The following is a 20,803-nucleotide window of genomic DNA, read 5'->3' as shown; positions in this document are numbered from 1 at the left end:
GATACATTAAAAGAAAGACTAAGGCAGAGGGATAGTGGTCTCTAGCTTTTGATAAGGTAGAGGGATAGAAAGCTTTTGGCTTTACACGTTTTGTTTTATTCTTCTTTTTGGCTTTACACGTTTTTTTTTTTTTTTTTTTTTTTTTTAAGAAATCAGGTATTATTTTGCTTTTGCTTTTGGTTTTGGTTTTGGCTTTACACGTTTTGTATTATTCTTCTTTTTGGCTTTACACCTTTTTTTTTTTTTTTTTTTTTTTAAGAAATCAGATTTAGTGGGATGGAACCATGAGGGATAGTGGGCTCTAGGATAGTAGGATGGTCTTAGTTTTAGCGTGGATCAGGTTGGGTCTTACACATTTTGCTAGTGGGTTGGTCTTAGTAGATTCAATCTTTTGCAAAAAAAAAGTTTAATGCTACACAAAAAAAAGAGTATTGATAAGTGATAACAAAATTATAAATTTAGAATAATTTACTTTGTATTAATATTAATTTTAATCTTTTTTTTTTATGCAGGTTTAAATTGTAAAGTGATCATATTAAGTAGAGCTACAATTGTGCTTTTGATAAACCAGGTTCTATTGTTTTATACATTAAATTTATATTATTCTAGTTAAATTGTTATTTTTTTTTATTATAGATTGTGTTTCATTTATTCATAAATATTTTTTAATTACAAATGTCTACTAGAAAATATCCATCTGGATATGAAAAACTAAAAAAAAAAAAGACAAAGAGAAGAATTAATTGAATCTCAAAAAGGAGCTATGGACAAATTTATTACTAGTAAAAAACAAAATTTTGTAGAAAATTTGAGTGAAGGTTTCATAAATGAACAAGAAATTCATCAAAAAGAGTTGGAAGATAATGAAAATATACAACAAAATGATAATAACGAATATAGTCATGATAATGTTCAAACATGTAATGTCACCATTCTTGATAATGAAGCTCAAAATAATTTAGAGGAGAGTGAAAATATTAATGATCAACCTAATTATATTCCTACAAATATTTTTGATCCAAGTCAATGGAAAACTATTGATATAAAATTGAGAGATTTGTTAGTAGAAAATGGTCCAATAAGAGTTGATGATCTAAACTTTCCTATAGATAAGAACTCTAGACATTTTTCTACTACGCATTATATTCGAAAATTACCAAATGGAGAGAAACATGATAGAAAATGGTTAGTGTATTCGAAAGATCTAGATAAAGTATTTTGTTTTTGTTGCAAGTTGTTTAATTCAAAATCTAATACAAATCAACTAGCTAATGGAGGAACTAAGGATTGGAAAAATATTAGTTCTATTCTTAAAAATCACGAAACAACCAATGAGCATATTACTAATATGAATACTTGGATTGATTTAGAACTAAGACTATTGAAGAATAAAACAATTGATCAAAATGTCCAAGAACAAATTAAGAAAGAGAAAGATCATTGGAAAAAAGTGTTACTAAGAATAATAGCGGTGGTAAAAAATCTTGGTAGAAATAATTTGGCATTCCGAGGAAAAAATGAAAAGATCTATCAAGAAAATAATGGAAATTTTTTAAGTATAATTGAAATGATTGCAGAATTTGATCCAATAATGCAAGAACATGTTCATCGTATTCAACATGGTGCAATCCATAATCATTATCTTGGACATAATATACAAAATGAAGTGATACAATTATTAGCAAATGAAATTAAAAGTAAAATTATAAAAAAGATTAAAGAAGCAAAATACTTTTCAATTATACTTGATTGTACCCCCGATGTAAGTCATCAAGAACAAATGACTCTCATACTAAGATGTGTGGATATTTCAGTAAGTCCGATAAAAATAGATGAACATTTTGTGGAATTTTTAAAGGTAGATGATACTTCTGGAAAAGGTCTTTTCAATGAAATTATAAGTGCAATAGAAAATCTTGAACTTGATATTAATGATGTACGTGGACAAGGATATGATAATGGGTCTAATATGAAAGGGAAAAAAACAAGGGGTACAAAAAAGAATTCTTGATATAAATCCTAAAGCATTTTACACACCATGTGGTTGTCATAATCTCAACCTTGTCTTATGTGATATGGCTAATTCTTGTCCTAAAGCTATATCTTTTTTTGGAGTAGTACAACGTATATACACACTATTTTCTTCTTCCACAAAGCGATGGAAAATTTTACAAGATAATGTGACAGGTTTAACTCTTAAGCCATTGTCACAAACGCGTTGGGAAAGTCGAATTGAAAGTGTGAAAGCAATAAAATTTCAAGTTCTAGAAATAAGAGATGCTTTGTTACAATTGGCAAACACAAGTGAAGATCCAAAAACAAAAAGTGGAGCTAATTGTTTAGCAACATATGAGATTGAAAGTTTTGAGTTTTTGCTAGCTATGACTATTTGGTATGACATATTATTTGCTGTTAACTCTGTTAGTAAAAATTTACAATCAAAAGACATGCATATTGATGTTGCTATAGATCAATTAAAAGGTCTCATGTCTTTTCTAAAAAAATATAGAGAAGATGGATTTACATCTGCTATGAATTCATCCAAAGAAATTGCAACTAAAATGGAAATAGAGCCTATATTTCGTGAAAAACGTATAATTCGTAGGAAGAAACAGTTTGATGAGAATGTCAATGATGAGACAACACAATCCGTTGAAGAATATTTTAGAATTAATTATTTTTTATATATAGTAGATCAAGCTATTTCTTCAATTGAAAGTAGGTTTGAACAATTTCAAATATATGAAAATATTTTTGGTTTTTTATTTAATTTTGAAAAACTAAAATCACTAGATAATGATAGTTTGAAAAAAAATTGTCTTAATCTTGAATGTTTTCTTACACATGAAACTTATTCAGATATTGATGGCTTAGATTTATTTTCAGAACTAAAAGTTTTAAAAGAAGTTTTGCAAATAAATGATAACTCTCCAATTAATGTACTAAATTATATAAAGAAGTTAGAATCTTTTCCAAATGCATGTATTGCTTTTAGAATATTACTAACTATACCTATTACAGTTGCTTCTGCAGAAAGAAGTTTTTCAAAATTAAAACTAATAAAATCCTATTTAAGATCAATTATGTCACAAGAAAGATTAAGTGGATTAGCCATATTATCAATTGAAAAGGAAATGTTAGCGGAACTTGAATACAAAAATTTAATTAGTAATTTTGCCTCTCAAAAAGCAAGAAAAATAAATTTTAATTGAAAAAAATATATGAATTTATAATTAAATTAAATAAAAGGCCCCATTTAAAGTATTCGCCTAGGGCCCCCAAATTCATTGAGCCGGCCCTGCTTCGTCTAGCCTTAGTTCTGTAACCTGCTCTCTACAAATTCATTGTCTGGGGACTTTTGGGCTAGAACCATTTACTAGTTGGGCCTAGGCTCCAAAAATCGCCCCTACAATTATAAAATAAAAAAATAAAAAAATTATCCTCTTTTAATGTATAACTGACTACTAGTTTTATTCATGCGAGAGTTTTAGATTATAGAACTCATAGTGTTCCACACATAGAAGCTAGAAAATAACTTACTCTCTCTCAACAAAACAAAATTGAAATCTGCAAATAAAAAAATAAAAATAAAAATCTCAAACCTCATTTCTTTAGGTACATATTGCCGTAAATTTTGCCACTCTCTCCATTTAAAGTATAAAAGTAATTCAAGCTTCTTTGTAGCTACATTGGACCTTCTTTTTTGTTCCTTTCAAGTTTGGCTTAGCTTCAAATTTCTATTAAAACTCTCTCTCTCTCGTTTTTATAGGAGATCTTTTACTTTGTGTTTGTTTTACCCTTGGTAGTGGTAGGAGATAAAAGAAAGAGACCAATGTTTTATCCTGATAAAATATATTTATTCAGTCACTCTTATTTAGCTTATCTTTAAGCTTTTATATGGTCCATATTTATTATATTGTTCATCATTTACTGTTTTTGACATAGCCCATTAAACCATTCATAGTTTGGGGGTGATGTAGCATGAGTTTTTATGGTGGTTAAAAAAAAATATATAAATATATATATATATATATATATATATATATTGTGGGGGCCGGATAATCAATAAATTATTAAAATCGTGTTAACTGAGCCTGTGGCCCATCCGAGGACGTAAAACCATCCGAGGAGGCCTATATCAGGTCATAAGGGTAACCAAATGAAACGGAGAGTAGATATCACGTGAGGTGAGTTCAGTATTCGTCCAAGGACAAAATCCTTCTCAGCAATATGAGTCCGAGGACGACCTGAATGCCACATTATTGCAAACACACCTCAGAGCTACATTACCACTGAAGGTGGGACATGAGACCAAGGATAAGAAAGAAAAGGTAAACAAATATCTTTAACAACAGCTGCCTCCACATTAATTGCCTCTCAACCAACTCTCTGGCCGCATTAATGTGGAGATGATGCCTGAACAGTGATGGGGCAGTCTTACAGCTGCTGGTTAGAGGTTCCAGGAGGTGTTGGATGAGACAGGAAGGGATCCCCCGAACCCAACTTACATGTGTGTGGTGAAGATGACACCAAGAGGGCAGTATATAACATGAAAGAACGCATTGAGAAAAGGGATCGGAACCTCTAAACAAAGAGCACTTAGAAGAAAACCTTATCAGAAAGAACTGAACTTGTTTCAAGGAGAAATTGATCGTTATATTGGTGTTAATTCATCTATAAATGTTAAGTCTAATCGTTTTTCTTTTGGAGTTAACCTAGTTCTTTGATATCCACGTTCTACAAATTTATTGTTTGGGCCTTTAACGTTCGAACCCAATACGAATTTGGAATCGTTACAAATCGAGTCCTTACAATTGTCGCCGTCTGTGGGAAGAGCTTGATCTAACTTAAAAGAAATCCGATGCAACGTTCATGATGGAGGAAGCGGGTTCGCATCACTACGCAGTAGGACCACTTCAGGTAGATGCCAACCCACACCAAGCAGAGTCAAGGGGCTCCCAGCATGGTGATCTCCACCGGAGTCCCGAGCGGAGAGAAGGCCGTGAGGGGAGTGTGTGCACAACTCATACCACCAAAAGTCACTCTCGTGGGAAGAGTCATGTTTCCCATGCAAAAAATGACAGGATCCTGCAACATGAGATTGACAAGTTGAAAAGAGAGTTGCGCCATGCCCAGCGAGAACATTCCCTACCTTGCTCTGAACCATCATCCGAGGAGACGGATGGAGCCAGTTATAGGTGGAGATCCAGAATTCCGCCTAGTGAGACTTTCTCCTATGAAGAGGAGCACGGCCATCGACATAGGTACAAAAGCCCGACTGGCAGGGGCTTGGGGAACGACGCTATGAACAAAGCGTTAAGCCAAGTCTTCAAATCACCCTTCACAAGGAATATAAAAGATGCAATTCTTCCTCGGCGATTCCACCAACCTACATTCACCCTGTATGATGGCCGGTCAGGCCCAGTAGAACACGTTAGCCATTTTAGCCAAAAGATGGCTATCTACTCCAGGGATGAGGCCTTGATGTGCAAAGTCTTTCCATCAAGTTTAGGTCCGGTGGCGATGAGATGGTTCAACGGTTTAAGGGCCAATTCTATTGAGTCCTTTAAAAAGCTTACCCGGGCTTTTGGCGCTCGCTTTATCACTTGCAATAGGGTTCTCGGCCTTTGGGATCCTTGCTGTCTATGTCCATGCGAAAAAGGCGAGACTCTCAAAACTTATTCAGATAGATACTGGGAAATGTTTAATGAAATAGAAGGAGAGCATGATGATGTGGCCATAAGTACTTTCAAAGTTGGCCTTCCAGCTGATCATGATTTAAGGAAATCTCTAACTGGTAAACCTGTTACCAGTGTACACCAATTGATGGATAGGATTGATAAGTACAGAAGAGTGGAAGAGGACCAACTTCAGGGAAAAGGAAAGGTTAAGGTAATCCCTCAGGAGAGGAGGGATTTCAAGTCGGACCATTACAACAGTAACCGACCTCGAAAAGACTTCGTTGGGCAATCAGGTTTTGCTGACACCCAGGTAGTTAATGCAGTGTTTCGGGAGTCGATGCAACAGGTGTTGGAGAAGATAAAGAATGAGCCCTTTTTCAAATGGCCAAACAAGATGGCAGGAGAGCCTAAGAGACGCAACCCGAACCAATATTGCCACTATCATCAAGATCATAGGCACACGACGGAAGATTGCAGGAATTTATGGAACCATTTGGAGCAGTTGGTCCGAGAGGGGAAATTGAAGCAACTCTTGCACCATTCCAGTGGTAGGGTAAGCCAGGCAAGCTCAGAAATGCATGGGGACGCTTCTTCAAGACTCCTCCTTGGTATGATAAACGTTATTTTTGCTGCCCCAGGGAGGACTGGATCTTGTCCTTCTAGGGTACTGTCGGTGTTTCGACCTCCGGCCGAGGATCATTGCCAAGCGTCGAAGAGAGCCAGGGTGGACGTCCCCCTGATTCTAGGCTTTTCGGATGAGGACAAGGTTGGAACCATACAACTCCATGATGATGCTCTGGTGGTCACGCTAAGAATTGGTGGGTATGATGTCAAAAGGGTGATGATTGATCAAGGTAGTGTTGTGGATATTATGTACCCAGATTTGTATAAGGGGCTAGGTCTGAAGCTAGAGGACTTAGCAGCCTACAGCTCCCCTCTGGTGAGTTTTGAGGGAAGGATGGTCACTCCGAAAGGACAGATCAGACTACCTATGCAAGCCGGTATGGATGTGGTGGAGGTGAACTTCATTGTTGTAGACGTTTTCTCTCCATATACAGCTATTATGGGCAGACCTTGGCTTCATACCCTAAGAGCAGTCTCATCTACTCTACATCAGAAAGTGAAGTACCCATCCGGAGGCCAAGTATTGGAGATATTAGGGAGCCAGATTGCAGCTCGGCAATGCCTGGTAGCGACTATACAATATCGGCCAGAGGCAGAGACCTCAACTACTGCCGATAATGGATTATAGCAATTAAAACCCCCAGCATTACCCTTGGATGTAACAGCCGACGAGGTAAAGTGTGAAGATTTAGAGAGGGTAATTGTTGCTGATGATCCGAAAAGATTCTTCCAGGTTGGAGCTAAACTGCCTTTGCAAGAGAAGGAGAGATTGCTGGAATTCCTCAGAGCAAATGTAGATGTGTTCACATGGAGCCCATATGAAGCCCTGGGTGTAGATCTGAATTTCATTTTTCATCGACTCAACGTGAATCCTTCTGTTATTCCCAAAAGACAGCCACCTTGGCAACCATCAAAAGAGCACACTGAAGCTGTCAGGAGTGAGGTGGCCAAGCTCAAGCAGGTTGGGGCTATCAAAGAAGTTTTTTATCCTCAATGGTTGGCCAATATGGTGGTGGTAAGGAAGAAGACAGGAAAGTGGCGAGTGTGCGTGGACTTCACGGACCTCAATAAGGCTTGTCCCAAGGATCCATTTCCCATGCCGAAGATAGACCAGTTGATGGATGCAACCGTTGGTCATCCTAAGATGAGTTTCTTGGATGCCTTCCAAGGATATCACCAAATACCGCTAGCATTGGATGATCAAGAGAATACTGCTTTTGTTACCCCTATTGGAAATTATCATTACAAAGTGATGCCCTTTGGTTTGAAAAACGCCGAATTTACCTACCAACGGATGATGACTAAAATGTTCAAACCATAACTGGGTAGAAGCATTAAGGTCTATATCGATGACATGGTAGTGAAGAGTAAAATGGTGTCCGAGCATGTGGAAGATCTTATGAACATCTTTGGAATACTGAGAAAGCATAAGCTACGTTTGAATGCTTCAAAGTGTTCCTTTGGGGTAGGCTCCGGAAGGTTCTTGGGATACATGGTGACTCATAGAGGAATTGAAGTGAACCCAGATCAGATTAAGGCCATCAACGATTTACAAGCACCTAAGAATCCAAAAGAGGTGCAGAAACTGATTGGAATGACTGCTGCTTTGAACCGATTTATCTCCAAATCGGCCGAGAGGTGTTGTCCCTTTTTCTTTCTACTGCATAAGTGGAAAGAATTTGAATGGACGGAGGAGTATGCTGTGGCGTTTTAGCAATTGAAGGAGTACCTGTCCAGGCCGCCTATCATGTCTAGACCTGAGGTGGATGAGGTACTGTTTGCTTATCTGGCAGTTGCCTCTCATGCAGTTAGTTTTGTCTTAATACGAGAGGACAGCGGCGTTCAAAGACCAGTTTACTATGTAAGCAAATCCCTTAATGAAGCCGAGGTGAGATACTTGTCATTGGAAAAGGCCATCTTGGTAGTGGTCCATGCAACACGCAAACTTCCGCATTACTTTCACACCCAGATTGTGGTTATCTTGACTCAGTTATCTCTCAAGTCCATACTAAGAAGTGCAGACTACACTGGGAGAATTGCTAAGTGGGGCACAATCCTAGGTGCTTTCGACATCAAGTACATGCCTCACACCTCTGTGAAAGGCCAAGTCCTTGCCGATCTGGTAGCTGAGTTCAGCGAGTGTCCAGAAGAAACTAATATGAAGCAAAGTGACATGGATGAAAAATTGGTTGGTTTGATATCCACACATGGCAGTTCCTCTTGGAGGGTATATGTGGACGGAGCAGCAAACCAACGGGGGGCAGGATTGGGGCTAGTTTTGATATCCCCTGAAGAGATCATCATTGAGAAATCCTTGAGGTTGGGATTCTCGGCTACTAATAACACGGCAGAATACGAAGCTTTATTGATGGGAATGAGTATGGTCCAGAAAATGGGTGGAAAGATAGCAGAATTATTCTCGGATTCAAGATTGGTTGTCGGCTAAGTGAAAGGAGAACTGGAAGCCCAAGATCCAAGAATGCAGGGGTATTTGAGTCAAGTTAGGTGTATGCAAACGAAATTTGAATCTTTCGTCTTGTCGCATATCCCCCGAGGTGAAAATACCTATGCCGATTCCTTGGCAACCCTTGCCACCTCTTCAACACGGAATTTTCCTCGGATGATAATCGTCGAAGATTTGTATACACCCACTTCACCGGAAAAGGACATACGTCAGGTTCATCAAGTCAATCTAGCGCCGAGCTGGATGGATCCCATATTGAAATTCCTCGAAAGTGACATCTTGCCCGAAGAGAAAATAGAGGCTGATAAAATATGGAGGAAAGCTCCTCGGTTTTGGTTATCCGAGGACAAAAAGCTATATAAACGGTCCTTTTCTGGGCCGTACCTACTTTGTGTACATCTCGAGATGTTAGAGACACTCCTAGAAGAGCTGCACAAAGGCATTTATGGAAGTCATACAGGAGGAAGGTCCCTATCACACCGAGCCATTACTCAAGGATATTGGTGGCCAAATATGCAGAAGGAAGAGCAGGAATATGTAAGAAAATGTGACCAGTGCCAAAGATTCGCCCCAAATATCCACCAGCCTGGAGGAATTCTTAACCCTCTGTCCAGCCCTTGGCCTTTTGCTCAATGGGAGCTAGATATTGTCGGTCCTTTTCCTAAAGTCTTGGGAAACAAAAAGTATTTGCTGGTCGACACGGATTATTTTACTAAGTGGGTCGAGGCTGAGCCTTTGGCTAACATCAGAGACGTAGATGTTAAGAGGTTTATTTGGAAGAATATTGTCACACGATTTGGAACTCCGCGCACTCTTTTCTCGGATAATGGCCTTCAATTTGATAGTAAGGCCTTCAAGCAATACTGTTCAAACTTAGATATAAAGAATAGATATTCCACTCCGGCCTATCCTCAAGGGAATGGGCAAGCTAAAGCTGTTAATAAAGTAATAGTCAGCGGACTTAAGAAGAGGTTGGATGATGCAAAAGGAAAATGAGTGGAGGAATTGCCACATGTTCTTTGGACCTATCGAACAACGCCTCGACGATCAATAAGGGAGACTCCTTTTTCCATGACCTATGGAGCAGAGGTCGTCATCCCTCTAGAAATTGGATTCCTAACGCTAAGAACTAGTACATTTTCCTCGGACAGTAACAACAAGCTATTGGGGAAAAGTTTAGACTTGATTGAAGAGTGAAGGGAGAGTGCAATGGTCCAATTGGCTTACTACCAGCATAAACTCAAGCAAGACTATGATATTAATGTGCAGCTGAGACCGTTAGCCGTAGGAGATCTGGTGCTGAGGAAAGTTCTGGGAACCACCAAGAATCCAGCTTGGGGAAAACTGGGTACTAATTGGGAAGGGCCTTATCGGATCACTTCAGTAGTCGGAAATGGAGCCTATTATCTGGAAGACCTAGATGAAAAAGCTATACTTCACCCTTGGAATGTAAATAATCTCAAGAAGTATTATTATTAATAAAAGTAGTCTAGTTTGGGTTTTTCCTTTAATTTATGTTAATCGTGCATCTTTTGTTTCCACATCTAATGACATCTATTGAAATATTAAACAGAAACTAAGTTATGTTAGGTCCTCGGACCACAAACTTAGTGGAAATTAATGCCCTATAACATCTATTGAAGTATTAAACAGAAACTAAGTTATGTCAAGTCCTCAGACCACAAACTTAGTGGAAATTAATGCCCTATGACATCTATTGAAGTATTAAACAAAAACTAAGTTATGTCAGGTCCTCAGACCACAAACTTAGTGGAAATTAATACCCTATTGCATCTTGTGAAGTATTAAATAGAAACTAAATTATGTCAGGTCCTCTAACCACAAACTTAGTTGAAATTAATACCCTATTGCATCTTGTGAAGTATTAAATAGAAACTAAGTTATGTCATGTCCTCAGACCACAAACTTAGTGGAAATTAACACCCTGTGTAGTCTATTGGGTCACTAAGTGGGTTTCTTGGAAACTAATACAGCCTCTTGATATTAAAGTGCTTGGGCCACTTAGGCTTATGCATTCCAAACCCCACTAAGCCTATGAACATCATCTAATGTACAATTGAAGTACTGTAGGATCAACTTTATTCAACTTTTGAGCATTCCCTAAAGTTTCAATTGATTAGAAACAATACGTATGTATCCAAGATGTCTCCTTGAGACCTCATAGTATTAATGGTTATCACCCATTTTTAATCCCCGATTGTTAATATTTATAAGTTATTTTTTCTCTTGCAAACAAAAGATAGCCAAAATGAGTCCATTCAAATTAAGATAACACAGTGAACAAGTACAAAAAAAAGATAAAACGGCAATAACAATAAGCAAATAAACATAAGAATCCTTACAAAATTCCTAATCAAACTACAAAATAAGTCCTATTTTTTCAACTTGATTTGGAGCTTTGGAGCTTGGCTAGCTGGTTTGTCTGCCTCCGAGGTGGTGACTCCCTCTTTATCCTTAGTTGCTTCCCCAGCTGGCATGACTGTGGAAGCCAAATCCTGTTGGAAGCCTTGAGAGGCCACCTCTGCCTCGGAAGCAGCTACAGTCTTGTTCGAGAAGGCTTCTGGTAGGGCGTTATTATCTTTAACTGGTTCTGATTGGCCAGAATGAGGAAGACTTGGAGGCAAAACCTCCTCATTAGGATTAATGGTTGAGAGAGTGTTTTCAGCTTGACTGGATGGAGCGGCTGAGGTGCGGATTGCTTCAGGGTAGAATACGTTCTCTGGCCTCTTTAACTCAGATGAAGCCTCAACCCCAGCTCGGTTAAGGGCTTCATTCCAAGTTTGGGCGCAGTATATACGACATACCATTGGCACCTCTGCCCTTAGTGTATCCTCCGTCTCAGCCACGCCGATTTCATAGCTTTTCTGCTTGGCCTTGTTCGTTGCCTGTTCGGCCTTGGCTTTTGCTCTCTCAACCTCCTCCCTGGAATTCTTAGCTTGCTCCCTCAGCTTTTGGGTTTCCTCCAAGTGCTTCTTAAGGACTGCAACTTGTTCCCAGGTAGTCTTCAGTTCTGTATTTGCCTCACACAAGTGTTTTCCCTGGTCCTTGGCCTGCTTTTGACAGCCTTCCAAGGCCGAGTCAGCGCTCTTGCGAGCTTGCTCCTCAGCAAGTAGTTTTTTCCTCACTTTAGCCATGTCCTGCTCGGATTGTGTCAAAGTCTGTACAGCCGTTGCCCGTTTCTTCTTTTCATTGTCTAGCTGACTGTAGCAGATGTTGAGCATCTCATCCAGCTTGAAAGTATTTTGGATAACCTACAAGGAAGAGATTAATACTATAGACAGTAAAAAGTACACATCAATGAGTAATGATCACAAAAAGAAAAAGAAAAGAGTTAGCACTATACCATGCCCATATATCTTTTATTATTGAGGATGAGTTCAATCTTCCTCGCATTCTTTATTTCAGCCATGTCCTTAAGGAGTAACAAGGCCTCCTCTATAGCTGAGGCTACGTGACACCTAATGCCACCGTTGAAGTCCCTAATGGATGCATCATCTCGTAGGGGCTCCCCACCATGCATGGGTGCTGGCAGCCAAGCTTAAGGCTCAAGAGGTTGAGTTTTAAACCTCTCCTAGCCTCGTTGAGGAAGATGGCTGGTCTTCTGCTGCTTTGCAGCTCTTTGAGCATCTTCCTCGCGGGTCGGACGGGACTTGCCAGCATCCACCACGTCCTTCCCTTTCTGTTCCCTGCGCCTTTTTAATTCGGCTGCATCAGCTCTGACTAGTTGTTGAGGTTAATGAGAAGGTGGACGAGGAGCAGGAGGTGGAGACATGGAGGGAAGAGAAGGAACCTGGGATTGCGTTGATTTTGCCGGCGCATTCTTCCCGGGCTGATTCTCAATCAATTCCATCAAACTTTTTTGGGGCTTCCTTTGTATCCCCATCTCGTTAGGATCTTCTTCGGAGTGTACAGGTTGATCAAAAACCCCAAAGTCGTCCGAGGAGTCTAAGAGTTCTACAACTTCTTCCTCTTCTTCTTCCTCTTCCTCCTTCTCTTCTACTTCCTTTTCTCTGAGGATAGGCTGGGATGAAAAGGCTCCTGTTGAGACAGCGGCCACAAAAAGGGGCTCGGTGCGGGATGTATCATAGGGAAGTGGGATACCTTCTGGAACGATGAACCCCTTGAAGGCAACACTAATACGGTGAAGCCGAGGGTCGCGGGCTCTGATCACGCACTTCGGCGCTTGGAAAGCAAATGAAAAGGGGGTGTAGCCGAGGATTAAATGGGCTGCCCGGAGTTGGCCATCAGCTTCATTCACGTATATCTCGGCTTTCACTACCCTATCGAAGCTTGCTTTATTGACTAACTTAATGTTGGGCTTCGTGAAACGTCTATCTGTAAAACCGTTGAATTGAAATGAAGCGTTATTAGGGATAGGAATACTAAGACTCAAAACAAAAAAAGAGAAAAAGGGAAAAAACATGTATGTGTAAACCAAATGTTATGAATCTATGACTACATTCCCACCTGGTACTCCTTCCTCCACGAGGCATGGCAGACCATCATGCCATTCCCTAGAGAAGATAAGGAAATCCTCCTTTAAGTTCTTGTTTGAAGTGGGAAGGCACTGAATTAGCCTCACCTCGGGATATCTCGACTTGAGATAGTACCCCTGCCCCTTCAAGTGATGGAGATTGTACACCCAATTCACGTCATGATGGGTAAAGTTTAGATCCATTCTCTCGTTCAAAGCCTCTATACTTCCCAGGACCCTAAACATATTTGGGGCACACTGAGTTAGGGATAACCTAAAGAACCTAAGGTAACTCCTAGTAATCTTACCCATGGGGATGGTCATCCCGCCTTCTATGAAGGCAATCATGGGAATAACTACTTCCCCTGTTTGTCTAGCGTCGGCCCATTCCCCTTGGGCTGCGTACCTCATACCCACCGTAGAGGGAATCCTATACTTAGAGCGGAAATTTCTCATACTTTCCTCGGACTCAACTAGACATCGAAACTTACCCTCCTTTTTCCCCATTTTCCTAAAGGATTTAGTAGAGAAATTAACGAGTTTAAGATGAAAGCGGTAAAGGTTTTGAGAAAACTTACAGGTTTGAAAGAGGGACCTAGGACAAGATTTAAGTATTTGTAGACGCCAGGAAAACGACGAAAAAGGAGAAAGACAGGTTCAATGTATGATCTCTAGAATTGTGTGATCACTGAAGGTAAGAAAGAGAATTGATTTAAGAATTCCTTTATAGTCGTGCAGAAGTTATGAGCGGGAAAGTTCCCGCTCGCGAAACAAGATAGACCCCCTATCGTTCGATTTACATCTTACCGTTGAACGTGGGAGACAGAGGCGTCGCCAAAATTTAATGCTGCCACGCTCGGGATGCTGAAGCGTCAGGAGCATGCCCAAAACATAAAAGAGTATGGGCTTGTGACATCAAAATCAATCTTTTCTCCCGAGGAGTCGAAAAGCAAGATTTTGAGGGGCTATTGTGGGGGCCGGATAATCAATAAATTATTAAAATCGTGTTAACTGGGCCTATGGCCCATCCAAGGATGTAAAACCATCCAAGGAGGCCCATATCAGGTCATAAGGGTAACCGAATGAAATGGAGAGTAAATATCACGTGAGGTGAGTTCAGTATTCGTTCGAGGACAAAATCCTTCTCGGCAATATGAGTCCGAGGACGACCTGAACGCCACATTGTTGCAAACATACCTCAGAGCTACATTACCACTGAAGGTGGGACATAGGACCAATGATAAGAAAGAAAAGGTAAACAAATATCTTTAACAACAGCTGCCTCCACATTAATTGTCTCTCAACCAACTTTCTGGCCGCATTAATGTGGAGGTGATGCCTGAACAGTGATGGGGCAGCCTTACAGCTGCTAGTTGGAGGTTCCAGGAGGTGTTGGATGGGACAGGAAGGGATCCCCCGAACCCAACTTACACGTTTGTAGTGAAGATGACACCAAGAGGGCAGTATATAACATGGAAGAACGTATTGAGAAAAGGGATCGGAACCTCTAAACAAAGAGCACTTAGAAGAAAACCTTATGAGAAAGAACTGAACTTGTTTCAAGGAGAAATTGATCGTTATATTGGTGTTAATCCATCTATAAGCGTTAAGTCTAATCGTTTTTCTTTTGGAGTTAACCTAGTTCTTTGACATCCACGCTCTACAATATTATTGTTTGAGCCTTTAACGTTCGAACCCAATACGAATTTGGGATCATTACAAATCGAGTCTTTACATATATATATATATATATAGTAGTTGTTGACAAATTTAAAAATTGATTTTGTGAAAAAAATCAATTAAATATAACATTTTAAGAAAGATTAAGTGATTTAACTATATTATTAATTTAAAAATAGATGTTAGAAAACTTGAATAAAACAAATTAATTCCTAATTTTTCATCTAATTAAACAAGCAAGTAGAATAATTTTATATATATATATATATATATATATATATCAATTTAGTTATTGTCTTAAGCCCCAAAATACATGAAGCCGGCCCTGCCCTATTTTTAAAATTTTGGGGTTAAAGTCAACATTGCAAACATGATTCAAATGTTTAAATTTCAGGTGGGATATAAGTTGCATAGACCAACTCCCAAAATACATGAAGTTGTGTTATAAAGTACTCTTGGATGTTTTTGAAGAAATTGAAGAAGAGATGTGCAAGGATGGAAGATTATATACTGTGTTTACTACGCAAAAGTTGCAGTAAAACACTATTAATTCACTTGAAACCACTCTATTTTTTCCCATTAATTCTCATTTTATAGTTATCAATATTTTATATGTTAATGTAACTAGATGAAAAAACTTGTTCAAGCCTACTTTGAAGAAGCCGTATGGTTGAAAGAAAAATATATTCCCACAGTGGAGGAATATATGAGTAATGCACTAATATCTTGTGGTTACCTCACGCTTAGCACCATATCTTTTATTGTCATGGGAGATATCGCGACCAAGGAAGCATTAGAATGGGTCATCAAGGAGCCAAAGATTGTTAGAGCAGCATCAATCATATGCAGGCTAATGGATGATGTTGTTTCCAATGAGGTACATTTAGCAAATGTTATATAGCACACATATTATTAGTGGATCTTATTGAGCATTGTGACTAAAATCAAGGACCTTAATTATTCTATATATTTAAAAAAAAAAAAAAAAAAAAAAAAAAAAAAAAAAAAAAACTTGAGAAAAATCGTTAAGTCACATTTGTGCTACACCTTAAAATAATTAGTCTAGTCACAATTGAGTTTTTTGTTATTATTATAAATCCCAAATCAACCCAATATATGTCTTATGTGGGACTTAACACACACCTACACAATACATAATCAATATCCAATCAATTCAGGGCATCACAATTTTCGTCCAATTAAAAAAATCCTTCTACATGCAATATGTACAAAAATTATAAAAAAAATATATATATATAGAGAATATACAAATTCACTCGTAATAACTATGTTCTTTCTTTTTTCAGTATTTTTACTTCAACAGTGTATATGAGAGACTAGTTCAGTACTACAAGGAATTAGATCCACGTCTACAGATTTATGACATGGTTCAAATTTTGTTTTTGAATCTAGTAAATAATAGTGTATATATTGTTAGGTCTTAAATAACGCGGCATTAGATACACTTGTAAATTTTTACTATTTAAAGCAAGAAATTGATTCATTTCAAATAGATCCACAAATCCATTTAGGCCTAACAAAAAATGACACTCATTACATATTTTGGGAATTTTTTTATAGTTTGAGCAAGAAAGAGGGCACGTTGTCTTGGGCATCGAGTGTTACATGAAGCAATATGGTGTCTCAAAGCAAGAGGCACATGACGAAATTCGAAAGCAAATCATGAATGCATGGAAGGATAAAAACAAAGAGTGTAACACCCCATAATTTTGATACCAATTTAATTCTTACACGTAAATTAAAAAGGAGGCCTACAATTAAATGGATTTAATTGATTTGGGCCTAAGATATTAAAAATAAGATAAATACTATGGTATATGAAGCCCAAGTGAGGTGGTATAAGTAAATATATAGGTCTTGATAAGCTTTTAAAAACTCTAACATTTTACCTCTTAAGTTAAACGTGTATATATATAAGAATGTTACTTTTGTTTCAGCCGCAACACACAATTAAGGTTTTCTTTTCTTCTAGGCGGCTGTGCGTGGAAACCTGCAGGTATGATTTTCTCGTGCTCTAAATTTAAGAAGTTTGAATATTCAATTGCTAGCAATTGTCATAAACCTAGACTATCATTATATTAATAGAAAAAAGGCTCCTATAATTGTTATTATATTAGATTAGGAATGGTCAATATGGCTGTATGTCAGGAAATGGTACTGCATAGGCTTTGAAATTGTACCTAATAGAGTAATAGGCTTGGACCTTATCAATTCAAGTCTGTCACCATGTGAAAGGGAAAAGGTTGCTTTATGGTTGATATTTATCTTCTTATCATCCTTCTAGTGACCTGTATTCAACTCTAAATTATTGTAGAAGGCAGCAATGCTTTTCAAGCCTAGAATATCTTGTTAGCCCCTATAATGTAGGAATAAGAAATTATATATTATTTAAGTTAACCAATTTGCCATCCTCGCACTACCATTGTTCAGAAAATTGACTAGCAATATCTTATGTTTTGTGGCATCAAGGGATTTATGGTGGCAGCTATAGGCGGACACTATAATTAGAATAGTTGTGAAAATTTTGGAAACCTAATTGACAAGTTCAGGAATCAAACGGGGCATTTCAATGCTCCCATTTATCAATTTAATAACTGCAATCCCAAGTAGTGATAGCCATGAATTCAATAGCCAAGCCCACTGACAAAGCTGAAATGTATTTCAAAGAAACTAGACACCTTCGTAGGCCTTAATGATGATAGGTTAAACTATTTAAGTGTGAAAACTGATTTTAAGTGGGAAATTGTGTATTGATGGACCTATCTTTGGTGTAGCTAGGTTCTAATTCTACTAATTTTTTGTGATTTAAGGGAGGTTGGTTTCATATTTTTGTAACTAAGAGGTAAGTGGTGTTTACTAATTATTTTAGGGGTTTTCCCAAAACAGTGTTGATTATTAAACTATTCTATATCAAAGAAATATGTTGATATTCTATAAATATATTAATATCCTATAAATGTTTGATGTACATATTGACTATTCATTTTATGAAAAACTTGTGGGACAACCTAAACTTATTTAAACTTGTATGTGTGAATATACCTTTACATTGTTGAGAATTATGAATGGATTATGTTTGTGAGCATATTGAATATGTTTTGAAAACCTATGGCAAGTCGTGATTAGAAGTTCAGTATGGTATTTAGTCCTTAGTAAGGGACAATCATACTGCAGCTAGTCCTTAACAAGGGGCGGTCCCAGAAAAGGGGACAGTGCACATTTGATAGCTCCTTAGCAAGGGAGTATACTATTGAGGATCCAAAAAGGAAGCTCCTTAACAAGAAAGTGCACCTTTAGATTCCAAATGAGCCATCCTTAAGAAAAGGGATGAAAAGGAGGTTCTAGTCCTAAAAGGGGACAGTACAACCCTGTCAGCAGGGCGTAAACGTTGACCACGAGAAAATCCTAGGAGATTGTTTATATGATAGTATTGATATATATATTATGATGGCTCACAATATAAAGATATTTTTTTTTATATGAAATATTTGATGATAAAATATTGATGAGTTACAAATTATGTGAAAGTTCAAAAACGTGTACAAAAACACTTTTGAACGTTTAGACCCCCAAAAACCAATTTAATCAACACATGCAATATGTTAAACAACTAGTGTGCGGAAACTTAACATATGCTATAACATGGAATTGATTAAACAACTATCTAAGCCACATCAAAATAAACCACAGCAGATTAATGTAAAGGCAGAGATAGAGAGGAAGGAAGATGCAAACACAGCGATAACACCAGATATGTTATCGAAGAGGAAACCGAAGACCTCGGCGAAAAACCTCTCCGCCGCCCTCCAAGCGGTAATCAATCCACTAGAAAATACAGTTGGGATACAAGGACAGCAATAGACCCTCCAAGCCTAATCTACCCAGTGCACCTAAGCCCTCCAAGCTTCTTGCTCCAACGAGGTTGCGCCGAACCTTTTTCTTTTCTAGCTTTCCGGATTCCGCTACTTCACCGTAGCATCAACCAATGAATATTGGCTCCTTCCTAACTGCTTCCCAGAACTCCAAACGACTGTCTCACAGAGATGATAATGGTGAGAACCAGGTTTGGTATAAAGGCCTCTCAAGGATTTGACAATGGAGAGGAAGAGAGTGAGGGAATTTGATGAGACTCTAAGGTAGAGATTGTGGGTGAAACAATCTGGTTTTTCTTTAGGGTTTCTCTCTCAAAATTCTCTCTGGAAGCTCTCTTTCAATCGTGGGTTAAAAGGGTATTTATACTGAAGAGGAGTGGAATGCGAAACGTCAGGTTTTTCCAAAACAGGGGTGGCTCGCGACTTGACCTCGCGGCTTGACTAAGTCGCGAGTTCCAGTCGCGAGTTAACCGTATGGCCAGTTGTCCTGTTTTGTCCTGTAGTGCTCCAGCTAGCATGACTGTTCATCTTCCAGCATGCTTGGCACGTGTGCATCTTCTGGCGGGTTGAAGCCGCGAGTCCAGTCGCGAGTCCCAGCCGCGACACTCTGTTTTCTTGCACACTCTTGAGCAATCTTCACACTATCTCACTCACTACCCTTACAACAATCCCACCTAAATACAGGGTTACTAAATGCTGAATTACAAGCAAATTTGGCACGGAATAAAGCCAATTAGATGGTTGAATAAATTCAACCTTACATTATGAATTTGTTATAAGAGTTATTTATTTGAAAGGTTTGTTCTCACACCCCAATATTAGTGAATTCTACTTATTGAGTTATCTCACCCTCCTTTATTTTCCCTTACAGATACATTAGAGGGATTATTGGAGTAGAGATTCTTGGAAGACAACAGTTACGAATTATTTTGTAGGACTGAGGATTTTATTATTATTTTTATTGGTATTAAACATTGTACTAGAGAATTATTTTGAGGATGTTTTATTTTTGGTGGATTAGAGCTCTGACATTTGTGATGAGATTTTAGGTTGCTAGTTGCTTTTATTTAATATTTTTTTTATGGATTATTTAGATTGAATAGACTTTTATTATTTATGATTTTGGGGCATTACAAAGAGTGTATTAGACCTACTGAAGTGCCAGTACCTCTCCTTACACGTGTTGTCAATCTTGCACGAGTTATGGATTTACTTTACAAGGTTGAAGATGCATACACATCTTGGAGGACTGATGGTAGAGGGTATCACCTCAATGCTTGTTGATCCAGTACCAGTTTGAAGATATTGATGCCAGTGCTCATTATGAGCACAAAATTGTAACTAAGTTGGTTCCTTAAATAAAGATTTGATAAATTGTCCTACGAAGTCAATATAAAATAAATGTGTAAGTGTCTAGAGTGAAAATTTTACTTGAACTCCAAATTACTCTAAAAATTAGGAGCCCAATGTTTTTTTCAGAGTAAATATTGTTTCAATAGGTGATTAATGGGTGAGAATTATTTCTACATTACCTTTCTCATACGGTTCCATTTTGTAGAACTCTGCTTTGTTAATCCGCAATAATTAATATATGTTTCTTGTGCATGTGTTCTAACAATGAACAAATTATTCAATGCGACAACGCACTCTTTCTATTCCACATTTAATATTTATCTTTTTTTTTTTTTTTTTTTTTTTTTGCAGTTTTAAACTTGTTTTTATTTAGTTTATATTTAAGCTCTGAATTTCAATTGTAGATATTGAAAATCCCAAAAACCTAAGGTGATAAAAAAAAGTTATTTATTCACTTAATCATTATTCTAATAGCTCCTCACAAATGTGGATTTAAACTCTCCGCACTAAGTGAGGCCTAAATTATGACATTTTTAATTTTTGAGTAGGAGGTAGAATAGAGACAAGATTCAACTGAACATCATTACTTCACTGGATCAAAAGTAGATGAAAT

General features: G+C 37.9%; 1 pseudogene; it reads left to right on the top strand.

Annotated features, from left to right (window-relative positions):
- LOC126704779 ((-)-germacrene D synthase-like) overlaps positions 1–20,333 on the top strand; it is a 78,038-nt pseudogene extending 57,705 nt beyond the window's left edge.
- The last annotated feature ends 470 nt before the right edge of the window (positions 20,334–20,803 follow it).

Source organism: Quercus robur, chromosome 11 (assembly GCF_932294415.1).
Source record: "Quercus robur chromosome 11, dhQueRobu3.1, whole genome shotgun sequence".
Classification (NCBI taxonomy): Eukaryota; Viridiplantae; Streptophyta; class Magnoliopsida; order Fagales; family Fagaceae; genus Quercus; species Quercus robur.
The sequence above is the reverse complement of the archived record's forward strand: the minus strand, read 5'-3'. Positions and strand labels throughout refer to the sequence as shown.